Here is a 14,642-nt window from a genome sequence, read left to right as displayed (position 1 = left end):
TCAGAAAAAATAAGTTCAGATCAGATCAGATCAGAAAAAATAAGTTCAGATCAGATCAGATAAGTTCAGATCAGAAAATTTCAGGTGAACTAAACATAGCCTTAATTCAGTTTAATTTAAGAATACTACCAGTCGTTGCCCTCCTTGTGGATTATGAGGAGAGAGAGTATAAAAGTATTATTAGTTTATTAGGAGAAAAAAAAAATTTGGTCAAAAAATTGATGTCCAACTCTTTATGATGGACCAATAATAAGAGGAGCAAAAAAAGAAATGGAGGAGAGAAAAAAAAATGATGGGGTATGTGAAAGAGTGAGCAAGTAATAAAATAATTGATGACCACAAACTATGGTAAAACCATTGATTAAACTCTAACATAAAATGCCTTCAGACGTGGGGGGCTGAGCAAAGGAAATTCTCACAATCAAAGAGTCTCTATTGGGATTTTTGATACGAAATTCTCAAATTCTAATTTAGATTGTGAGAATTTAGGCACACAAAATTGGCCCAAATTTTTGCCCGATTCGGCCAATGGACAATTTTTTTAGACGCGACCCGTTTCATGATCACCTCTACTTTTTCATTATCAAAAGGAGGAGACAAAAAAGCAAACCACATAAGTTTGTGATGGGTAATTTTGTCACTTTTTTTTCATTTAAGATATGTTTAACTTATTTTTGAAACGTTCTAAAATAGTAAGTATTTCACTTACTATGGAACGAAAAAAGTGTACATATATTCTATTTTTTTTTGTGCATATATTTTAATATTATATATATTTTAAATATAAAATGTATTATATAATGAAAATAAATTCATTGAAAAATATAATTAACACTCAAAATTCACTCCATTTTATAATTATAGTGTTTATATTAAACTAAAGTTTTCAAATGATTACATACTTTTTCTAATTATATATTTTTTTATCGGTACAGTTACACCTATTTAAACTGGTATTTGGATACGATTTTTTGATTTTTGTTTTTTATGAATACCCCACCAGCAGGACACAATTACTCAGATGTTTGGAATAAGACTAAATCAATTGATTAATGATTAGTCATGTTTTTTTTTTAAGAATGTAACATATAATCTGGTCAAAACTCAACATCAATGTCGTGAAATGAAAATTAATCTATTAATAATTTACCAACGTTAGTATTTGCCTTAATTTAAAATTCAATAATACTCCCTCTGTTTCAAAATATAAGGCATTCACGCTTTACGAAAATTACTTTGACCACAAATATCTCTAAAATACAATAAATAAAAATTTTAAAAATTATAACGTTGGATTCGTCTCGAAAAATACTATTATAATATTATTTTTTAAAATTTTCTATCAACATAAATTGAGAGAAATTAACAGTCAAAGTTCGACCTCGAACATTGTACGTACCTTATATTGTGAAACGGAGGGAGTAATACAAGAATATCTTATGCATTCAAAAGCTGGGAATGGTATCCATAAATTTTTCAAAATCATTGAAGTATCCACTATCCACTAAAATTATTCCTAATTTTCGAAAAAAAAAAGTTGGAGTAACGTTTTTTTTAAGGGGATGTAACCATTTACAAATTACTCCACATAGGCTATGTTTAGTTCACCTGAAATTTTCTGATCTGAACTTATCTGATCTGATCTGAACTTATTTTTTCTGATCTGATCTGATCTGAACTTATTTTTTCTGAACTGATCTGATTACAAGATCTTATCTTTTAAATTTCTCTCAATATATAAGAAAAAATATAGTTATGTGGGGTCTTGTTTGATTCGTCTCAATGAGTACTTTATTAATATTCAATTATTATAATTTTTACTAATATGTAATGAAAGATATTTAATGGTAAAAATAAGTTTTAAAACTAACTGATCTGATCTGATCTGAACTTATTTTTTCTGATCTGATCTGATTAGATCTGAAATAAGCAAAAATAAGGTGAACTGAACATAGCCATAGATGGAATAGGACTTGTAGTGTCAATGGAATAGGTTATAGGTACAGGCTTTTTATTATTGCCGTGACAGGCTTGGGAATTTAGTCTCCCAATAAACTAAAGAAGAGGCCTCTACTACTATACACCCAAAATTTACTTGTCCTCTCTATGTCTATGTCACACTCCTTCCCTCTACCAGCGTGCATTCCCCCCTGTTTTTACTTCGTACTCTGTACCTTGAGGTACTTTTCTTGTTTTTATATTATTATAACTTTTTGCAGTTTACCGGATTAGATACGCTTCGTATCCTCTTACAGATTCCGGAAGAGGTTGCGGATATTTATCATAAATTTCACATTTAAGCGACTCGAAAATATTATATTTGTTATATGATAATCTGGTGTCAACAACTGGGCGGACTTATGGATGGACTCAGATGCCATCCAGATCCAACCTGTTTCGAGTTGAGAGTGGTCGGTTGAAAAGCCGACCCATTCCAATCCAGCGTCTACCCGTGCTCAATTTAACCCGTGAAATTGGTAACCCAATGTAAATTGGGTCGATCCAGTTTGACCCGTACCTAGTTGCACCCGTCAACAACGACCCAGACCCAACCTGTTTCCGACCCAAAATAACATGTACCCAATTTCACCCGCCAATGGCTCAGTTAAACCCACCCAATTATCACCTAATCCAGTTACCACCCAATCCAGTGGTGACCAAACCCAGTTAGCAGCCGACCCAGTTGTGACCCAACCTAGTTATGACCCAACCTAATTTCGACCCAACCTAGTTATCACCCGACCCAAGTAAACCCAACCCAACATCATTCCGACCCAATACAACCCGGCAATGAGTAAATGAATACTTTTTTTGGTCAATTTATATAATTTTTGAACAGAAAATATTTCATCACTTTTTTGGTCAAAGTAATTGACAAATATTATTTATCAAGACATAAATACATAATTAAGATCTATATCATTTGTAATCAGCTCATTTAAATTTGAAACCCCCAATATTATTCAACCCCTACACGAATGTTTTTTGTTAAGTTGTCCATTGTACGATATTTTAACGGTAAACCAAGTGGTATTATTAAGGTTTGTTGTTTTGGTATATATGACATAAAAAGTTAAAAAAATTTGACAAAAAAAAATAAGTTTTAATGTATATTAAATAAATATCTAATATGTAATAACTTAAATACTTAATAAGTATTGAAAATGTACTCTTTTTTTATTTTATCCCTCCAAATCTCCACACTCCACTTGCTTACTTTAGAGTTTAGACAACATAAATAAAATATAAATTGGACGAAAAACCCTAAAATAAAATCAGAATTGAAGTATTGGACAAACGAAAATAAAAACAGAATTGGACAAAAGAGAAACCAAAAAATTTCGTTTCATTCCACTTTCCAAGTTTCCAACATTCATTACAAAGCTAAATAAAAAGCAAAATCGTTACTTAATACTTAGGCAGTTAGATTAACCATTACTAGCATAAACAAGAAAATCATCAGTCACGGATTACAATTTACATGGCCCAGCAAGGTAGCAAAAAACTACATCAAAAAATTACATCAAAGCAACAAGGCAGCAAGTCAGTAACTAATATCCTCCTCGGGCGATCAGAATACAGTGATTTTCGCGTCCAACTCCCCACTGACGCAAGGGCTCATGGGTATCTCATGGTCATCATCAATGAGAATGTAATCCCATTCTTCTTCAACCATAGAACGAGTGAAAGCTCCATCTTCACCCTCCAAAAAAATCTCCTTAGGTAACTCGAGTTGAACCATGTGAACAACACGCACCAACAACCATTTCACCACCACCACCAGCCTTTAACCACCACCACCACCAGCCTTTAACCCACACACAATCACCTTTGAAAACATTTTTCTTCTTTTTACCCCTGCTTCACTAGCTTTGTCAAGGATGTTAACACCAAGTCCTCTACATCTTAGAGATCTCCTACAACCCACTCTCTCATAAATCACCTTACCCTTTCCTTTATCCATTTTCGCAGTTGATGAACCTGATATTATCAACTCAACAGATTCTAAATTTAAAAAAAAATTAAAAATCAAAGAAAGATTTTTGAATGAAATAAGGCAACCAAAGAATAAACTATCTAAAACAATCTATAAATAAGGACAAATGGTAGAAAACAGCAAAAGAAATAACTCCCAAAAATAAAACATAAAGTATTTAGGTGCCAATAAATTATCTTTACAAATAAGTAATGGCTCTCAGGTTCACAAGCTAACCTCATCATCAAGCACCCGACTGTACTTGACAACACAACTTCACAACACAAGAAAGCCAACAAAAGTGACACGATCATCCACAATTTTTTGTCTTCTTAACAATACCAAAATCAATTTTTCCAATCAAGTGCATATCATGTCTAATACTCCAATAAAGACAAAAGAAAGGTGGCTCCACATCGTGACACTTAGGGCAAAACATGTGTGTAAAGTAAAATGTAGCCAAAAACAGTCGCAAACAACCAATCATCTTTTGCACAAGGGGCGTTTTGTAAACCAAACCGAACAACCACAATTAGCCATCCCACCTTTTTCTTCCAGCCTATACTCCCGACCAAATCTCATCATTACAGAACATAATTAAATCAATTTAGTCGGGGGAAAGGTGGAAGACAAAAGAAAGAGCAACTAGAGCTCTCAGGTAAAAATTTCACCTCATCATCGAGCACTCTACTCCAATTGACAACACAACTTAACAACGCAAGAAAGCCAGTAAAAGAGACACAAGCATCAACAAAACCAACGCCAACCTTACCAATCAAGTACGTATCATGTTCAATCAAGCCAGCAAAAGAAATGTAGAGATGCATCGTGACACTAAGGGCAAAACATGTGTGAAGTAATATAGCCAAAAACAGTCGCTAACAAGTCAAACCCCAATGATCTTTGCGCAAAAGACATTAATTTATTAAGCAAAAGGACATAGAACAACTAAACCAAACCCAAAAATTCTGTTTAGGGTTTATAATTTAAGGGTTAGGGTTTGGGTCTAGGGTAAGGGTTTGTGTCTGGGGTAAGGGTTTGGGTCTAGGGTAAGGGTTTTGGGATATCATTTAGGGTTTAGGGTTAAACCCTTATATGTGACGAATCCAAACAATAAACCCTAAACAAATAACTCAAAACACAAACCCACAGCATATCAACCCCAACTCAGAATACAACAAAGTCACCCCAAAACACAAACAAACCCCAAACACAAACAAACCTCATAACACAACCAACCCAGAAACAAACACAAACCCAGAACACAGCCATCAACCATTTTCAATAGGCCAGAACAAAAATCATCAAACAACAACAGCAGCACAGTTTAAAAAATTGAATCATAATCAATATCAGTAGCCTCGATATCCTTAACAACTTCAAGAGACTCCTCATCCTCAACCTTAGAATAACCAAAGATCCAATTTTGACAAGTCACACAAGAGCCTCAACATTTTTGGTCAACAAACGCGTGCGATACTTTGTTAAAATTCTGCTTCCCATACTAAATGAAGACGTACTCCGAAGCCACAGATTTAATGGGGATAGCCAACAAGTCTCTAGCCATCCGAGACAAAATAGGATTAAAGCCCACATGCATTTTCCAATAGGCCAAAATATCAAAGTGGTCATCTTAATCAGCAGGAGCATGAGGGGCATTGAAATATGATTCCATATCATTTTCAACACCCCTACTAGCAGCAGCATTGGCACCAAAACTCTAAAAAACAGCAAATTAAATAGTATCATCACTAAACTATTACCAAATAACAATCACTAACTTTAAGTAATCAAATGAATAAAATGTTACACATAATAGCCAACCTTTTCAGAACCAGAAAAAAGACTTTCAATCAAAACGATATTCTCAACATATAGGTTGGCATTGGGGTAATCAGAACCAGAAAAAAGACAAGTGATATCATAAAAAGGATCAAGAAAATCACAAACATTTTGGACAGTTTCCCATTCACAATCAGTTAGAGAAACATATAAACCATGCTCAAGTAAACAATACCTATCTACAGCCTCTGTAGCTTCTAAACACCTATGGAGCATAAGAAAACTAGAATTCCTACGAGTACGAAAATCACCAATCAATGAACCAGAAAAACCAGTATTTACATACTTAACACAATCATCAAACCTCTATTTCCTAGTGTTTGAATAAGAAACATATGAAACAACTTCTTGCAACTTCAAAACAGTTTTATCTATAAACTTAAAACCAGCTTAGACAATCAGATTCAATATATGGGCAGAACATCTAATATGAAAAAACTTACCAGAACAAGGCAACAAATTAGTTCTATTCAAGTCCCTAATCATCTCTTGAATCATAACATCATTGGCAGTAGCATTATCACAAGTCAAAGAAAACACTTTATCTCTAATATTCCACTCATCAAACAAATCAAGAGTAAGCTTACCCAACTCCTTACCAGTGTGGGACCCAGGAAAATCTCTAAAAACAAGAATTTTAGAACGCAACACCCAAGAGTTATCAACATAATGAGCAGTCAAAATGTAAAACTAATATTATTAAGTGAATACCACAAATCACAAGTACAACACACTTTTCCTTCTAAATTACCTATAGTTATCTTTAATCGAGCTTTTAGAGCAGCAAACTGATTAGTGTAATGCTTAAGCATAGTATTCTTAAAAATATGCTTCACATTAGACTTCAAGTGTAATTCTATATGATTAGAATGCTCAACAATCAACAATGGATATCCATGACACATAATAGCTTCAGCAAACATACGACATAAAGTTTTTTGATCATAATGCCCCCCAGGTCGAACAACTTTTACTTTTAAATAAGCTTCACACTTCTCTAAGTGTTTGTTTTGGTTATTAGTACCTTATGTTCCCTCAGCACGATAGGTCTTAACATTACAATGTAGAGGTAAAGTCACCAATCAATGAACCAGAAAAATCTTACCATCTTCGATTTTAAATAAGGTAAAGTGCTGCCAAACCTTGGTCGTATGCCTCCCAAACAGGACATGGTCATAGGTTTGGGAGAAATGGTTTCCTCCTCAACAGAAAATGAATTGGACCCAATAATGGAGTTCAGTGTCAATGTATGAACTGAAAAATATATTAAACACATTTACAGTTTGAACAAGGCAGAGTCTAGGCCTCTAGGAGTAGGGTTAGGTCATGTTTAGGGTTAGGTCAGGTTTAAGGGTCAAGGTCGGGTTTAAGGGTTAAGGTCAGGTTTAAGGGTCAAGGTCAGGTTTAAGGTTTGGGTTTAGGGTTAGGGTTAAGGTTTTGGATTTAACCCCCAATAGTAACCCTAAACACAAAACCCAGAAACATAAAACCTAAACACGAACTCTAAACTCAAACCCTAAACTCAAACCCAAAACATAAATCCAAAACACAAGCCCAAAACAAAAAACCCAGAAAACAAAACCCTAAGGCTTAAATAAATAAAATATACCCAAAACTATTTAGCCCTTAACATAATAGCCCAAACATAAACACAAATCAATAAACACAGAAAAACAAACCTGGAAAACACGAATCCTAAACAAAACAAACCCTAACCAAAAGGCAAACCTAAGATACTTAGACTCTTAAATAGTATACAGAAATCACAAACATGTAATATAAATGACAAAAAATCACAAACATGTAAACAAGTCAGAAACCCTAAACAATTCAAGTTGAGAATTTAATATACTTGTTAAAAAATCAAAAAGTAATATAGTTAATACAATATAATTATATACAAGTCAAGTATCAACACATAGTTGATTTAAGATAATAATAACGAACACAATCACAAGTATCAACACATAATTGATATAAGATTAGTCTTAAGATCGAAAATAAACTTATAAACATATATTAAAATCAGAAACCCTAAAAAATTCTAGATCTCACAATCACATATGACAAAAAAACAGTAAAAAAATAAAAAAAATACATGATATTCCAGCAGATCTGCAAACTGGACCAACACATAATCCCACATTCACATGCAAACAGATCTACCTAATTCTAAAAAAACGAAAACTAGAACTCTAGAAGTGTAGAACACTTACCTGTTGGTTGTGACATACTATTTTTAAATATTAAATTTGTTTTTTTTTCTTTCTTGCTTTTTTTTCCCGACGATCTTCACTTCTTCACCAAAAGTCCAAAACCCAGAAAAGAAACCAAGAGAACACAAACCCGTAAACCGTAATTAAGAGAAATGAGAAATACGAAAGAAAAATTTGAAAGAGGCGAAGAAAATAAGATAGAGAGAGAGAAAATGAGAGATTCATCGAAAAAAAGAGGCGAAGAAATCTGAAAGAGGCGAAGAATTTTTAGGGTTTGGAAGGGAGAGAATGAGAGGTTGAGAGTGAATGCCGGAATGGGAGAGAAAATGAGGCAAAGAAATGAGGGGTGAGGTTAAAAAAAGGTTTGTATCGTAGGGATTAGGGAGGAGGTTTAGGGTTACATTTAGGTCTAATATCAACCGTTGAATTTTGAGATTAAATCATTGAGTGGCTATGATTTTAGTGATTAAAGAAACGAAGGGTCAAGGGCTCAGATTTAATATTAGCTAATCAACGGTCTCAAACCATGATCCTTGACATATTTTTTTGACCAATGAACATCAAGAGTAACCAAGCACATGGATTTCAAAATCTCAGTGATTGGATTTACTCTTTCTCAAATTAGATGGTTAAGGTTAAGTCTTAACAGTTAAGACAATTAAGTAATTCTTTTTTCTATTTTTTATATTTATAATTCTACATTTTTTAATATCTATTTGTAATTATAGTATTGATTTGTAAATTTGTTTAGTAATTACCAATTAGTAATATTATAAATTAATAAAAATGATAAACTTTAGAAGTTTAATTAATATTTTTAATTATATACAACATGATTCATGTAAAAATGATTAAGAATCAATAATGACGTGAAACAGTGAAAGTAGAAACTGTTAAGTATGAATGTATGATTATTTAAGTAATGAAATAGACGGATTCCTAGTAAATCACTAGTAGAAAAAATCTCAATTGCTCCGGCTTTTAAGGCCCAAATGCTCCGTATTTGACCCGTAGCAGACACCATACGAGCATTTGGATGTTTTACAAATGTTCTGGTTGTTAACCGGAGCATTTGATAGTCAAATGCTCCGGTTGTAAGATAAAACCGGAGCATTTGATAGTCAAATGCTCCGGTTGTAAGATAAAACCGGAGCATTTGACTAACAAACGCTTCAGTTATTAAGGGAAAACCGGAGCATTTAGTAGTCAAATGCTCCAATTTTCACATAACAACCAGAGCATTTGTTTTGGTTTTTTTATAAAAAAAAATCGCATGAACATCCAGGTAGCAACCTGCACTACATAGCTAGGTAGCACCAGTAACAATGTCCAATTAGACTGCCACCTAGCACCAATAACAGCCCCACATTACACAACTAGCTAGGTAGCACCAAAACTAAATTAGGTATTATATATTTTGTACAATACAAATAAAATAAACAAAAAATTTATTAACCATGATTAATTAGAATCAAAGTACAAGAAAAATATAATACAACTATAAACATTGGATATAGTGTTATAGAGCCTTAGGAAGATCACCATAGTAATGAAAGTACACAACCTGCAATAAATAGTTAAATACAGATATTAGTACTCAGAGAAAGAAATGTAGACAACCTGAAAGGAGAGTTGCTTAACAAAATATATATGACTTTTGATTAAGATCCACAACGATACGTATGATTAATTTGCTATACGACGATACATAGCGCAACTTAGTATTTTACTATCTTTTAAGATCCAAAATTAAAACATCAACGATGAAAGTCGATCAATATATTCTAAATCTCTAATGATGCTTTGATTATTGTTAAAACTGTGTAATAACATCAATGATCAATCTTATGATCATTTGATGGTTTTGACTTTTAATTAATGTCGAAGACAATCAATCTTATGATGATCATTTGATTAATTGATTTATGTCAAGATTGTGAACCTTTAACTTAACAAATTCGATCAATGTTACATCCTCTACTAGTCCAGTGATACATTGACATGATTATTTTGTATTAACTATGATCTACTTTCATAGTTTCAATGTTTCATGTTCATCCTCTACTAATATAGTGTATGATTATGTATCATCTTCATATGATATATTGACATATTTGATTAAGTGATTAACGTTGATCATTGTTACTTGTTGAGTTGTTCCATGAACGATGAAAGTCGAACAATTTTATAATTACGAATTACGATGCTTTCATTAATGATTTAATGTCAACCTAATTCTTGAATTCTAACTCTTATTTTTTTTTTTTTGCTATATAGTGACTCATTCAGACTCGATAGTGAGTAAGTCACTAACTAACAAAATGTTTATGTTCAATAGTCTATTGACTCTAACACTATAAGTCTATAATCAATAATCAGTATGGACTATGGAGTATGGACTTATGCCTTTAGCCCTTAACAACTTAAGTGCTTAACTCTTATGGTTGTTACTTGTTACTTGTTACTTGAATACTTATGCAATCATGAATAAGAATAAGTGAATAACCGACAGGCAATAGCTAATGCTAAATGGTGAATGGCCCAATAATATAACTATATAAGTTATAACTTATAAGTCTTACTTTAGTAACTTATAAAATTAGTAATATAAGTATCAAACTATTAATGATTCAATGTATTATTACAAAATTCACAATGACTCAATCACAATTCACAATATTAGTATAATTACATTAATATATCACTATAATCTATATCACAATATCACATGTTATAAGTTTATAACGTATAACTTATAACAATCTCGACCCAAATCAATACGCCGTCGGTTTGAGATTTCAGCTGATCCAAGTCATTCCGATAGTCGATTTATTGATGTAATAGCCCTGTTTTTAAGAACCTTTATTTAAAAGCTAAAAGTGGATAAGACCATCATTCTTAATGGTTAAGAAAGCTTGTGGATAAGCATCATCATTCTTAATGGTTAAGAAAGCTTGTGGATAAGCATCATCATTCTTAAAGGTTAAGAAAGCTTGTGGATAAGCATCATCATTCTTAATGTTTAAGAAAGCTTGTGGATAAACATCATCATTCTTAATGGTTAAGAAAGCTTGTGGATAAGCATCATCATTCTTAATGATTAAGAAAGTTTGTGGATAAGCATCATCATTCTTAAGGGTTAAGAAAGCTTGTGGATTAGTACTATCATTCTTAGTGGTTAAGAAAGGTCAAAGAGGATAAGAACCATCATTCTTATTAGCTAAGAAGGCTTTGGAAACCAATAGATAAGTTAGAAAGTCCTTGAGAACCTTAAACATTAAGATTATGAAAATCTTTTGGAGATAGTTTTGTCGGGTAGCGATGAACTTCTAGTTAAAGAGCCTTTCGGGGTTGAATCCGAGCTCAGAACCTAACCAAAAATGATATATGACATGCTTGGGATGTCTTAAGGTTAAAATGGTCATTTATCCACAAGAAATACGTGGCTCAATAGGGTAAATTGCTTACATAGTAAAACCTGGCCAGCTGAAATTACAGCTCAGACCTATGCTCAAAGAAAGCTGCTTAGCAGCTTCTTAAGTGTCGATCTCTCAAAGACCTTTTTATGCATGAAAGCCAACACCTTAGGCTAACACCTCAAGCAAGAATCACCCAAAAACTCCAAGAAATCTACCTTGCACAGAAGAGGTTTCCCTCCCCTGGGGGTACCGCCAGAACAGACTATAAAAGCCTGTTCTGGATTTTCGTCTCTTTTCTCTTATTTCTTCCTCTTGGACACCCACATTTCTTTACATAAAACTCTTCTAGACATCCATACAACGTAGTTCAAGCTTTAGTTCCAACCTTTAGACCATGAAATCATATAGAAAACCTTGCTGAAAGATCACATAAGTCGTTGTAAGTTCAACAGTTTACACCTCTTGTATTTAAGCTTAGTTTTTCATATCTATAAGCTTGTTGAAACTAATCTTTAGAATTTTATACATTGAGGGGAAGCTGCAGGAGTAGTTAACCAGGTGGATTAAGGAATTTCGTGGCTTTAAGCATCCTTAGTTAAGGTACACACTTAGTTTGGTTTTACCCTAGAGATTTCCAAAACTTTTGGTTAGGTGATTGTTTCTTTCTAGTGTAAAGCATGTCTATGAAATGAATTTACTTATGATGTGTATTTTATTATGTGTATATTGAGTATGTAACATGGATATAACATGCTAAGGTTCATTAGAGATGTTTCATTTGACCTAAGCAACACTTATACACTAAGTAATACGACTATGCTTCTTAATGGAATATGTTTAGTACATGGACTTGTGGAGTAATTGTGATGATTTAGGTGGAGTTGTTACGTTATTGTTGTTGTGGAGTTGTTGTGGTGGTTGTGGTGAAGTTGTTGTGGAGTTGCTATTGTTGTTGTTGTTCTGTTGTAGTAGTGTTGTTGGGTTATTGTTGTTCTGTCATTATGGTTGTGGTGGAGTTGCTGTGAAGTTGTTGCCTATTGTTGTTGTTGCGCCGTTGTTATGGTTGTTGTTGTAGTTGTGGTGCCTATTGTAAAGTAGTTGTGATGGTTGTGGTAGATTTATTATGTTGTTGTTCTGTTGTTGTGGTGATGTTGTGGTGGGTTATAGTTAAAATAGTTTACTATTTTGGAAGATGAATTAGTGTGGATATGATTAAAAAGGTTACGATGATGTGTCCAGAGCTAGTATCATGTGGTTTATAGTTTAAGTATATATATCCAAAGTATTCAGTAGAACAATATGGTTCATCTTGTTATTACGATTCAAGAAGTTGGAGTGATAAATTTGGGAATATGATTTACTTAGGTTTGTTATGAACATAGTAGGTAGTGGTTTCTGTTGTTGGTTGTGCTGTTGTATTGTGGTTGTGTTGTTCTGTTATTGTGCTTAATGTTGTGTTATTGGTGTTGGAGTTATTGTTGGTGGTAGAGGTGGTATTATTGTTGTATGTGTTGTTGTTATTATGTTGTTGTTGTATCGTTCTTATTGGATAGTCGTTGTTGATGATGCTAGGAAGTCATAATCTTAGAATTGGGAGACTATTATAATTATTATAGTTGGATTTGATATGCATGAAGTCGAGTTATGAGTTATGGAATGACATCGTTAATTTCTATTTACAGGATTCAGTTTGATTAGCATAATGGTTGCATTGGAAGAAGATAATTAGAATAGTTAAGTTTGTTTATTGATTATTGATGTTACTGTGAGGTGGTTGTTAGAGGATGGCTATGTAGACGTATAGAATTGAAGATGATATGGGAAATCAAGTTATGATGATTGGAGGTTTTGTATAATTGTTATAGAGTTGAGGTAACCTTTAGGTTCAACAAAATATATTTAAATGCTCCCGTGGGCGTTTATTGAATTTTTGATATCATATATCGTTTGTGGTAATGGCTATGATTATAAATACAACTCTGTGAGTTAGTTGTGAATTGTTATTGGATTGTTATAAAAGTATCCTTTTGTTCAATTATCGAAATCGTTCGAAAATACTATATTTCTCAAAATATGATTTGGTATGATAATGAGGAAATGATTCAAATATGAGATAATACCAGATAAGGACGAATATGGTGTTATGTTATGAGTATTAAGGATTCAAGTATGAATCATTAAATATCTTATTTTATAAATATGAAAGTGAGGCATGAATAGGCACCCCGAGTTAGGGCGGGTAGAGTCCCTAGATGTTGCCTTCCAGGAACGGCGAACTCCTGGCGTTATAGGACATGTCCGGGTAAGTCTTGCAAGCATAACAATAAAAGGCTGGGTGATGACCCTCAATAGTTTGGAGATAGCTGGTACTGCGTGGTACCCCTCTCCACTCGCGTTCATGCCAAACGATTTGATTTTGTAAAACTATAATAACTGAGTCGAATGTGATTATCTGTTATTATAACTATGTGTTAGTTTTCAAAATACACCTAAACTTGTATTTTCTATTACACAGTGTGTACTCAGCAAAGCTGATTGTGTTGTAATATCTGTGGCCTGTCACTTGGTGGGTGGCAGAGTGATATATTGTTGCAGGTTTGGTGTTGTGAGCTCAGGATTATGAAGTGAAGCAAGATAAAGATGTCATCGTAGCTTATGGATTGAGTTTGTATCTAGATAGTGTATTTGAGATTAGATATTTATATTTCGTTGTATACAATATTTGGGAATATTAGTCGAGATATCGGTGTAATTGAAGTCTTATATAAAGGATTTTGTTTTGTGGGCCAATAACCCACATGTTTCAGGATCGTTTTATAGGTTATGTTTCCGCTGCGAGTAAATGTTTATTCGAGGCTTATTAAGCATTGATTGTGATTAGTGGATCTTAAGTGTATTTACCTAGCAGCTCGGGAAAACGGGCTGTTACAAATGGTATCAGAGCAACCTTGCGACCGTATGCTTGGTTGGCTACATAGCGAGGGTTAAAGATCGTTGGGAATGTGTATTTGTTACTTGGGTAATTAGAGTTCAAGTTCTGAGCTATAGAATAAGAATAAGAGTCTAGATTTGTGTAAAACTTTGGGAATAAGAGTATGGAATTCAAAGTTATAATTTGAGGATATTTAAAATCAATTTGTTGGGATATTGAGGACTTTTTCATAGAAATTTAGTAAAGAATATCGGAGG

Source organism: Beta vulgaris, chromosome 6, assembly GCF_026745355.1.
Source record: "Beta vulgaris subsp. vulgaris cultivar EL10 chromosome 6, EL10.2, whole genome shotgun sequence".
NCBI classification, from domain to species: Eukaryota; Viridiplantae; Streptophyta; class Magnoliopsida; order Caryophyllales; family Amaranthaceae; genus Beta; species Beta vulgaris.
This window is presented reverse-complemented; position numbering follows the sequence as displayed.